The sequence below is a fragment of the Panthera leo genome, chromosome D2 (assembly GCF_018350215.1).
Source record: "Panthera leo isolate Ple1 chromosome D2, P.leo_Ple1_pat1.1, whole genome shotgun sequence".
NCBI classification, from domain to species: domain Eukaryota; kingdom Metazoa; phylum Chordata; class Mammalia; order Carnivora; family Felidae; genus Panthera; species Panthera leo.
In genome coordinates, this window is record NC_056689.1 from 35,106,462 (window position 1) to 35,116,774 (window position 10,313).

Consider the following 10,313-nt stretch of genomic DNA (forward strand, 5'->3'; position numbering starts at 1 on the left):
TGTGCCAACTCACACTCACTGCTGATGGAGATGTCACTTTTCCATCCTGAGGTCCTTCCCCTGTTCCTCAATGACCGGGTTTCCTGATTGCTCATTACCTTTGCCTGTGTTACAGTTTTTCCTGGCTCATCTTTTTTTTTTTTTTTTTTTTTTTTAAGTAGTCACATCACACAAGATTGTCCTATCTTAAGCTTGCCGTCAAGTAAATGCCTCCCGTCATTTTTCACTTTAACTGCTGCTGCACCCGGTCTCTCCCATGCCACTTTTCATCCAGGAATCTTCCCATCAGACCAGGATTAGAATGAGGATGAATATCCAGAGGCCCATTGTTGGCCCCAAAGGACCTCGGAGATCAAAGTGTGTCTGGAGAGTGGGATCTGGGACCTGTCTCAGGTGGACCAGGGGTCAGCTTGAGCTCTGGCTTCCTGCTGGGCTGGCAGGGAGGGCAGGCCAAACAGGTTTATTCAGAGGCTGGGAGGACCACCACTCACTGAATGCCTGTCCCCTTCTTGCTTGGAGGTGGGGACAAACCATAGGCTCAGCATGCAAGTCTCCTGGGCCTGGTCTGGGAACACTACGTACTACGTGGCATGAGGGTCAGGTCACAGGGAAGACTGTCAGGAAAGGACCAAAGAAGGCTCACTGCAGCCCTCCTTCATATGGGCCTTAGCAGATTCTTAGTCATGTACATATATGTAAACAAAGAATAGGAGCATTTATTGATTTTAGGTGAATCCTCCTAAATTGAGATGTCCCCTGAACACCAGTATGACATGTCCCCTGAACACCCCTGAGGACTCTCTGGATTGCAAGTGGCAAAAACAAAACGAAAACAAGTTGCAGCAAGACAGGGAATGTATTGGCTCACCTGCTGTGAAGGCTGAAGGTAACAAGGCTTCAGGCTTGACTGGATCCAGGGACCTGAAGATGCCATCAGACTTGTCATTAGCGGGCTGCACTGCCCTGTTTGGCATCATTTGCTCCTCCAGTAAGTTGTTTTTTCAGGTAGCAGCCACCAAGTCACTAGGAGCTCTGGGGTCCTAGCCTTATAATTCTCAATCTGAAAGGAATGGACACTATCTCTCTTTCAGAATAAATATACAAAATCCCGGGGAAGGACTCTGATTGCCTAGGTCACATGCCTGTCCTGAGCCAATCTTTATAGGCAGGAAGACCGGGTAGAATGATTGGCCAGGCCTGGGTCAGGTTCTAGTGGCCAGCTACCTCCCAGGCATCCATGGGCAGAAAGCAGTATAACAAAGCTTTAAAGGATGGGAATGAGCAAGTCAGGAATTGAAGGCATGCTGTCTTCTGGGTCTGTCTGGTGTTTTGTATCTGCTTCTTTTTGCCCACTTCCTCATTTCTCTCCTTTTCTTTGAGGATCAGCTTCCCCACCCCACCCCCTTCTCTTCAGCATCTACAATGGCGCAAAATGGCTGCCTCAACCCCAAATATTAGTAACTTTTAGAAGTCTGATACCACCTGTGGCTGAGTTCAAATTTTCAAGGAAGAGAGAATCTGATTTGTTGCAGGGATAGGTGTTCACTACTGGACCATTCAGCTGGTCCATACACACATGGCCTCTGCGGTCTTCCCCTTGAGCAGGCCTGGTAGGAGCAGTAACTCAGAGAAGAGAGCTGTGGGTGTAGCAGGCGTTTCAGAACAAGGTGTTGTGCTCATCCCAGGTGATCCAAAGAAGGGCAGAGCATGGCACCATCCCTGCCCTCAAGTAGCTTTAAGGATAGCTGGGCAGGCAAGATGTTCATTTGGGCCAGGGGTCCTAGGACCTTGGAGAAGGGCAAGGGCATTGTGGGCCAGGACAATCAGAACAAACTTGTCCTAGAGGTGGCGGGAACAGAGCTGGCCTCTCCAGGTGGGCAGAAAGGAAAGGACAAGATACTCCAGGGCATGGAGCAGATGTTCTCTTCCTCACACCTGAGCTGGCTCACATAAACCAATATGCAAATGCGCTTAAAGTGTCATGTTCACGATTGAGCCTTTCCTCAAAGCGTGGGCTCTACAGAGTAGGTTTCTATGTGCCTCTCCACCTCCTCCCCCCAGGTTCCAGCCGGGGTCCTTATAACACCCTTGGTCCCTGGGTGCCCAGGAAGTGACCCTCCCTCTCTGCCACTCACCATCTCTGGACCTGTGTGTGGAAGTTGCAGGGAGTTAGTTTTTCATGACTTCTTGGAAAGTCAAGGAAATTGTCTCTCCCCAAAAGACAAGAAAGAGAGAAAGAGAGGAAGGGGGGAAGGGAGGAAAGAAAGGAAGCAAGCAAGCAAGCAAGCAAGCAAGCTGCAAGAATAAAAGGAAAATAACCGTTTGCATCTGGAGAAGGTAAAGAGACCTGCAAGAGGCCTGAGGTAGGGACTTCTACTCTTTTGTTGTGGATGAAGAAATAGAAGTACAGGGAAATTCTGGCCTTGCTCAGGTTCTCATGGTAGGACTGGAACCCTGCCTTCTCACTGCCCCTGGCCCAGGGCTCTTTCCATGAGCCCTTGGTGGCCAGTGGCGTGGGGTGGGGGCCCTGACAGGGGTAATCTGGTGGGGGAGGGGGGACATGCAGAAATGCCTCACCTTTACAAGGTGGGAGTAGAGGCTCAGCCCAGGAAAGTGCAGCCAAAACCAAATTCTCTTGGGAGCCCTGCGGGATCCAAAAAGTGGCTAAGAGGTCACAGGTTGCTCCTCAGGGAACTGGGCCAAGGTCCATCCAATAGGCGTTATCTGGGCAGATGCCATTTCCTGTTGGAGGAAAAGGAAGAGATCTTTGTGTTTTTCTGCTGTTTTCCCCTTTCAGGCAGATCAGAAACCAGATCGAGTCAGATAAACCCAGTAGAGAAGAAAGAGGCAGTGGCTGGCACGTAGAGAAAGGTCCCTTGCCAAAGTGACACAGGAAGACACCCAGAGAAACCCTCCCCTGGCGGAGGAGGGAGAAGGGCTTCATGTGGGTCTCACTGTAGACTTTTAATACGATTTCCAAATGAAGTTTTACATGCAGTGACTGTGTTACTGTTTTGCATCTGGTTGAGAGCGACAGATTGTTAACCGTGAACTTAAAGACTTCACACTTCTTCATTGTTTCAGCAGGGGCGGCCTCACCAAATGGAAGTGGCCCCAACCTCACTTGACCTCTGCGAGGCCCCAAAGGCTGTCTCGGAGGGCCTGGGACGGACAGGAGGAGGCAGAGGAGGGGGAGGGGAGCTGGGGAAGGCAGCTAGGGGAAAGAAGCTGGGAGAAGCGGGGAGGAGGGGTGCGGGGAGTCCGGAGGGAGGACGCCGAGGGAGACCGGCGGGAGCGCGCGAGGGGAGAGGGCAAGGTGACCGCGGGTATCAGTGAGGGGCCAGTTGTCAGGGTTCTATCTGCGCCGTGATTGATGGGAGCCTGGGTTTTTCTGTCAGCCTGTCACGGCGCAGGAATGTTTAATGTTCTCATTATTGGTTACGCTGTTGTGTATATTTCTCTGTCAGCACCGCGGACCCAGCTGAACTGGCAGAGCACTTCAAAGGCCTGCGGGTCATTCATCATCCCCATGACGCTCCGGCAAATGCTCAGCTTCAGCTCCGCGCCAGGGATTTGTTATGACTTGCGAGCCGGCTGACAGACAGGACGGTGGCGGCCGCGGGAGGGGGACGCGCGGGAGGGAGGCGCGCAGCCCTTTTGTCACTCTGGGCGAGCGGCAGCGCCCAGCGCCCGGACTCGGGCTGGGGCGGGGGTGGGGGGGGGCGGTGGGGGGAGGCCGGGCTGCCCCGCGGGGGTGGGGACGGTGGCGCGCCCGGGCTGGGGTCCCGGGACACCCCCCCCACCCCCCGAGACTCTCCCCAGCGGGCCCAGCGGGCCCAGCCGGCGCCCTCGCCCTCCCGTCCCACCCTCCTCCTCTCGGCTGGCGGTGGCGTCTCCGAAAGTTGTGCTGAAAACCCAGAGGTTGGGGAAAAAAGCGAAACTTGCAACCGTCCAGGGCCCGAGGAGGGGCGGGCCGGGGGGGAGGGGAGAGCCGCAGAATATCGGAGCTTTGTTTCCTTTCCCAGGCCGTGACATGATTAATCGTTTTCTTCTGATCTAATTTTGGAACATGAAAAACAGCACATTTGTCTTGAAGAAAAATGATGTGCCGAACTGCGCAGATGGAAATTTCGAGCAATGAGAAAGATTAAAGTGAAACCCCACTCCTTAGACCTAATCATGAGTTGTAGATTATTCTGTCGGCCCAGCCAGATGGTAGCTCTGATTCCACAGCCCCTTCTTATATTAATGAATACTAGACTGTTATATTTGACTTAGGTAAGTGAAATGTCTATCAGAGCTAATGGACTGCCAGCCAGCATAACACATGTTGTACCGCTAAGGGTCCTTGCTGCATTTTTCATGTTTTATACTAATGTAGAACATTTTGTTTCCTACTGTTTTTCATCATTGTCACTGTTTGCTAAATATTTTCACATGGAAGGGGGGGGAGGGAGACAAAGTCATGAGGAAAAAGAACCCCCCTCCAAACTTGTGTCCAAAGCTAATTTCCTCCCATTGGGCTTGGCTATAACTCTACAAGTAAAACAGTCACCCCAAGCAATGCGTACAGGAACTCAATAGTAACGTGATTAAGTTCCTAGTCAACAAGACTACACTGGACTGTATGTTAACAAACCTAATTATAGCCCTGTGGTGATAAATTGGGCCAGGGCCCTTGCTGCACATCTCTGAGGTCATGTCTAGAAGAGCAGCTTGACCCTTGTCTCAGGGGAGAGAACTGTCCTGGAGAGGAGTCCCACGCTCAGCTTGGAGGAGGGGCTGTACTGACGCAGTAGTCTAGTGACTCGGGAGGGTGGGCACATGCCAGGACACATTGCAGAGCAGAAGGTCAGAGGTATAAGCAACCAGGCACTAGGCTGTCCTGGATGAGGCTGGAAGGGTGGTGGCTTCAGAGCCATTGGTGCCATCTGTGTTGTGAGCAGTATCAGGATGCCTGAGAGGAGAGCGTGCTGTTCCCAGTCCACTGGTTCCATGTAGGCCTCAGGAACTGGTGGCTCACTTTCTCTGTGCCCAGTGGAGGGTGGCTCAGACCCTCTTCCTTTTTCCAGATAGCTGGGCTGTGCACCGGTGAGGTCCCAAACAGCTTGTTGTTCAAGAGGAAATCCTGAGCTACTTGTTTGTGAAGGACCCAAGCCTGGGTGGGAGTCGTGTCCTGGAGAAAATGAGTCCTGGAGATGGAATCTGAAAGCTGTTTGGGACAGATAAGATGGAGGCGGTTGAGAGATATCTTCAAAGGGTAGTGTTTTGGGAAAAAAAAAAAAAAAAAGGAAAGAAATAGAGAAGAGAGAGCTATACAAGAAAACACATGAGAGAGAGGCGGGGGAAGAGAAAGGGGGAGGGAGGAAGGGAGAGAGGGAAAGAAGGAAGAGAGGAATGCAGAGAAAGCGAGAGACATTGAGGCAAGGAAGTGTAAATACCAACAGAGAAGAGAGCCCACGAATTCAGATTCTTCTTGCTCTAGCCAAAATGAACTCCCTAAAAAGCAAATTTAACCCCTGCTTAAAATTCTGTTGGTTGTGATTCTTGCAGGAGTCAGTTCAAATGTCTTGGCTGTGAATGGGTGACCCTTTTCCATCGACTCCAAGCTTACCTCTGTGGCCTCATCTCTCTCCTGTCCCTAACTATGAACCCTGCACTTCTGCCACATGAGCCTTCTCAGGCTTCCAAAGAATGCTAGGCTCTTTCACAACAATGTACTTTGTCCCACTTCCTTCCATTCCTTCTCTGGCAAACTTCTACTCATCCTTCAAGACCCAGCTCCCAGCTGTCCTCCTCTGCCATACTTTCTTCACATTCCCCAGGGAATCGTTTCGTAGTAGGGCCCCCATCGCTTTTTATCCAGATCCCTATGAAAATGTGGGCTGAGCTGCGCTGAAAAATGTCTGTGTTTGCAAACCTTTCCCTGTGCACCTTCTTTCCTCTACAACTATTCCTCTGTTCGTTCATTTGTTCACACATTCAAGCAATACATATTGAGGACCTACTCTATTACCAGGTATTGTTTCAGGCACCGGGGATTCAGCCATATACAAAATTCCCAGCCTTCTTGGAGCTGCTATTTTGGTACTATGTGTGTGGGTGTATTAGTGAGTCTTCTTCATAGTAAGAAACACATTTGTTTAGGCCAGCTCTAATACTGGAGGTTATTATAAAACAGAGGCAATAAAGGGGCAGAAATCTCATGGGGACCCAAGAATAACTGTACAACTTCTGAACAACCTCTCAGCTTCTGTAACTCATAATTGGGTCATGTGTGGCCCTTCCCAGGTGCTAATGTCTTTTTTTAAACTTTTTATTGTGATATAATATACAAGCAGAAAACTGCACGTCATAATATAGCTCAATGAATTTTCACAAACTGTAACCCACAGTGAGATCAAGAAACAGAACATTTAGCCCTCCAGTGCCCCTCTTGTCATCCTTCTTTATTTCATTTTTAAGTTAACTTCCCACCCCAACTTTCCCCCAGTATTTACTATGACATTTTGGTTTCTGTTTTCAGTGGGCTTGTTTTTCTGAACAGCTTTACCAAAGTCAAGTTTACATACCATAAAATCATCCATTGTATGGAATATTACTCAGCCATAAAAAGAATGATATCTTGCCATCTGCAATAACATGGATGGACCTTGAGGTAGTGTACTATGTGAAAGAAGGCAGACTGAGAAAGACAAATACCATATGGTTTCACCTATATGTGGAATCTAACAAACAAAACAAAGAAACAGATTCATAAATACAGAGAACAAACTGGTGGTTGCCAAAGGGGAGGCGAGGAAACGGTGAGATAGGTGAAGGGGATTAAGAGGTACAAACTTCCAGTTACAAAACAAGTCACGGAGAGAAAAGTACAGCATAGGGAATACAGTCAATAATATCATAATAATGCTGTATAGTGACAGATGGTGACTACACTTTTTGTGGTATTGAGTAATGTACAGAATTGTCAAACCAATATGCTGTACACCTGAAACTAATATAACATTGTATGTCAACTATACTTTAATAAAATATCACCCATCATAAGTGAACAAGCCAATAATTTTTAGTAAACTTACGGTGTTGTGCAATCATTACTGCAATCCAGTTTTAGAACATTTCCCTCATCCCCCCAAATTCTCTTGGGCCCATTTTCAGTCAAAACTAAGTTCCAGCCCCAACCCTCAGTAACCAGCTTTTACATTTAGGTTCTATGATCTATTTGAAAAATATATATATAATAACTTTTTTGAGATATAATTCACATGCCATAAATTCCCCATCCTTTACAAAGGTAAAATTCAGTGGCTTTAACATATTACAAACTTGTATAAATATCACCACTGTCTAATTCCAGAATATTTCATCACCCAAAAAAGAAACCCACACCCATAAACAATCACTGCCCATTCCTCTCTCCCCCAATGCCTAGCAATCATGAATCTACTTTCTCTCTCTACAGATTTGCCTATGCTAAACATTCCATAGGAATGGAATCATTCAATATGAGGCCCTTTGTACCTGACTCGTTTCACAGATTTAGTGTTTTCGAGAATAATCTATGTTGTAGCGCATGTGAGAACCTCATTTCTTTTTCACGGCCTAATAATATTCCTATATTGCTCTGGGTTTATAGCATCTTGTTTATCCATTCCCCGCTGATAGAGATTTGGGTTGTTTCCACTTTCCGGCAATTATACTGGTATGAATATTTATGTACAAGGTCTAGTGTGCATGTATGTTCTCAATTCTCTTCGATATGTATCTAGGAGTAAGTAGCATTGCTAAGTCATATGCTAACTCCACATTTAACTTTTTGACTGTGATCCATTTGAAGTTAATTTTTGTTTATGGTATGAGGTAAGAGTCTAAGTTCATGTGGATATCCAATTGTCCCAGGATACATTTTTTTAACTTTACTTTTTAAGTTTATTTATTTATTTTTTAAGTTTGTTTGTTTGTTTATTATTTACTGTTAGCGTGGAGCTCAATGCAGGGCTTGAACTCACGAACCATGAGATCATGACCTGAGCCGAAGTTGGCTGCTTAACCAACTGAGCCACCCAGGTGCCCCTCAGCATTAACTTTTTTAAAAAATATAAATTAGCACTGGATGGGTCAAAAGTTTTTCCTGCAACTACTGAGGTATTAAAATCTCTATTATTGTTGGGCACCTGGGTGGCTTAGTTGGTTAAGTGTCTGACTTTGGCTCAGGTCATGATCTCATGGTTTGTGTGTTCAAGCCCCACATCAGGCTCTGTGCTGACAGCTCAGAGCCTGGAGCCCACTTTGTTTTTGTTTGTTTGTTTGCTTTTTGTTTTTTCCAACAAGAAGCCATAACTTTATTAATGATAGAAACAGTACAAATTTCAAACCAAGCTGCAGTTATTCTTTTGAAACACCAAAAAAGGGTCCTCCTTTTCAGACAGTTACATTGTTAATTCCATAATAGCATTTACAATATCATTACTGTTGTTCTTCAGGGCTCGGAACTGCCTTTGCTCTTGATACATTTGCTTGTGACGTGACCAGTTCTACGTCCTTAACCTCTACACCTGTTTCATCAACCTCTTCCTCTTCACTCTCTTCTTGTACAGTTGGAGTCTGTGTCTTTCCTTGAATGTTTGAGACAGCTTCACCTTGAACTTTGAATTTCTCAGCAGCTGCTAGTTGTGCCTGCTGAGATAAATCCTGTCCATCTTGGCTTCCCCAAAAACTATGTAGGTATCTGAAGCTGGGCTCTTGAAGACATCTGGTTTTGTGATGACAAAGAGGATAGTGACTCTTATAACCCCTGTAACCTGTCGAAGACCTAGTTTGGACATAGCCTTCCATGCCTTCTATTCACTCCGGCTCTGTTTTGCTTTACTGATTGGTTTTTCATGGATTTCAGCTGCTGCTGCCAGCTGGGCTTGTTGGGTGGTTGCCTGTGTGGAATCCTGTTCCTCAAGCTCTGGTACTGATTCATCACTGTCGGATTCTGTTCCAGACCCTGTCTCAGCCTGGGGCTGTAGCAACTCCTGCTCTGTAGCAGGAAAGGTTTCTGTGGCTTCACCAGGCATTTTGTGGGGGGAACGCGGAACCAAAATGGCGGCAGAAAGAGCGTGAGCGAGAGCGTGACCCACGCCTGTTGCAGAAGGAAGCCTGGTGGAGGGGCGCCTGGAGCCCACTTTGGATTCTGTGTCTCCCTCTCTCTCTGCCCCTCCCATGCTTGCTCTCTGTCTCTCAAAAATAAATAAACATTAAAAAAAATTTTAAAATCTCTATTACTGTTTGTCTATTTCTCTTTGAAATTATCATGTGAGTTGTCCTTTATTCTTTTAGTATGGTGGACTATATTAATTTTTCTTCAAATACTAAACCAACCTTACATTTTTAGGATAAATACACTTAGTCATAGTGTGTAATCCTTTTTATATGTTGCCGAATTTGGGTTGCTAATATTTTGTTAAGGATTCTTGCATCTATTTTCATGAGGGATATTGGTTTTCTTGTGTGTGTGTGTGTGTGTGTGTGTGTGTGTGTGGCATCTTTGTTTGGCTTTGATTTCTGGCTAAATCTGTCATCATAGAATGATTTGCAAGTATTCCCTCTTTCCACTATTTCTTGAGTTTGTGAAGGATTGGTTTTATTTCTTCTTTAAATATTTAATATTTGATTCACCAGTAAATCCATCTGGGCTTAGGCTTTTCTTTGTGGGAAAAAATTTAATTACTCATTCAACTTCATTTTTCTCAGTTTATTCAGATTTTCAATTCTTTTTGAGTCAATTTTAGTAATTTGTGTACTTCCAGGAATTTTTTCCACTTTATCTTAGTTGTCTAATTTGATGGCATAAAGTTGTTCATGTATTCTCTTATAATCCTCTTAATTTCTGTAGTGTCAGTAATGATATACTTTCTTTATTCTTAATTTTGGTTATTTGTATTTTCTCTTTCACTTTCTAAATGGTAAGGCTAAGAGTTTTCCAATTTAGTTGACTTTTTCAAATAACCAACTTTTGGCTCTATTGATTTTCTATACTTTCTATTACATTGATTAATGTCCTAAGAATGTTATTTAATTTGCAAAATTTTGGCATTCTTCCTATTTCTTTGTTATGGATCTCTAATTTTGTCTTTTTGTGGTCAGGGAACATACTTTGTATTATTTCAATCTTTTTAAAGTTATAGACACCTGTTTTGTGCTCCAGGATATGATTTATCCTGGAGAATGCTCCATGTGCTTGAAAATAATGTTTATTCTGCAGTCTTTGGGTAGAGTGTTGTATAAATGTCAGTTAAGTCAAGTTGGTTGATAGCGTTATTCAC

The 10,313-nt window shown here is 45.5% G+C and overlaps 1 pseudogene; it reads right to left on the minus strand.

Annotated features, from left to right (window-relative positions):
* Positions 1-8,325: 8,325 nt before the first annotated feature.
* LOC122202235 lies at positions 8,326-9,135 on the minus strand (annotated as a pseudogene).
* Positions 9,136-10,313: the final 1,178 nt, after the last annotated feature.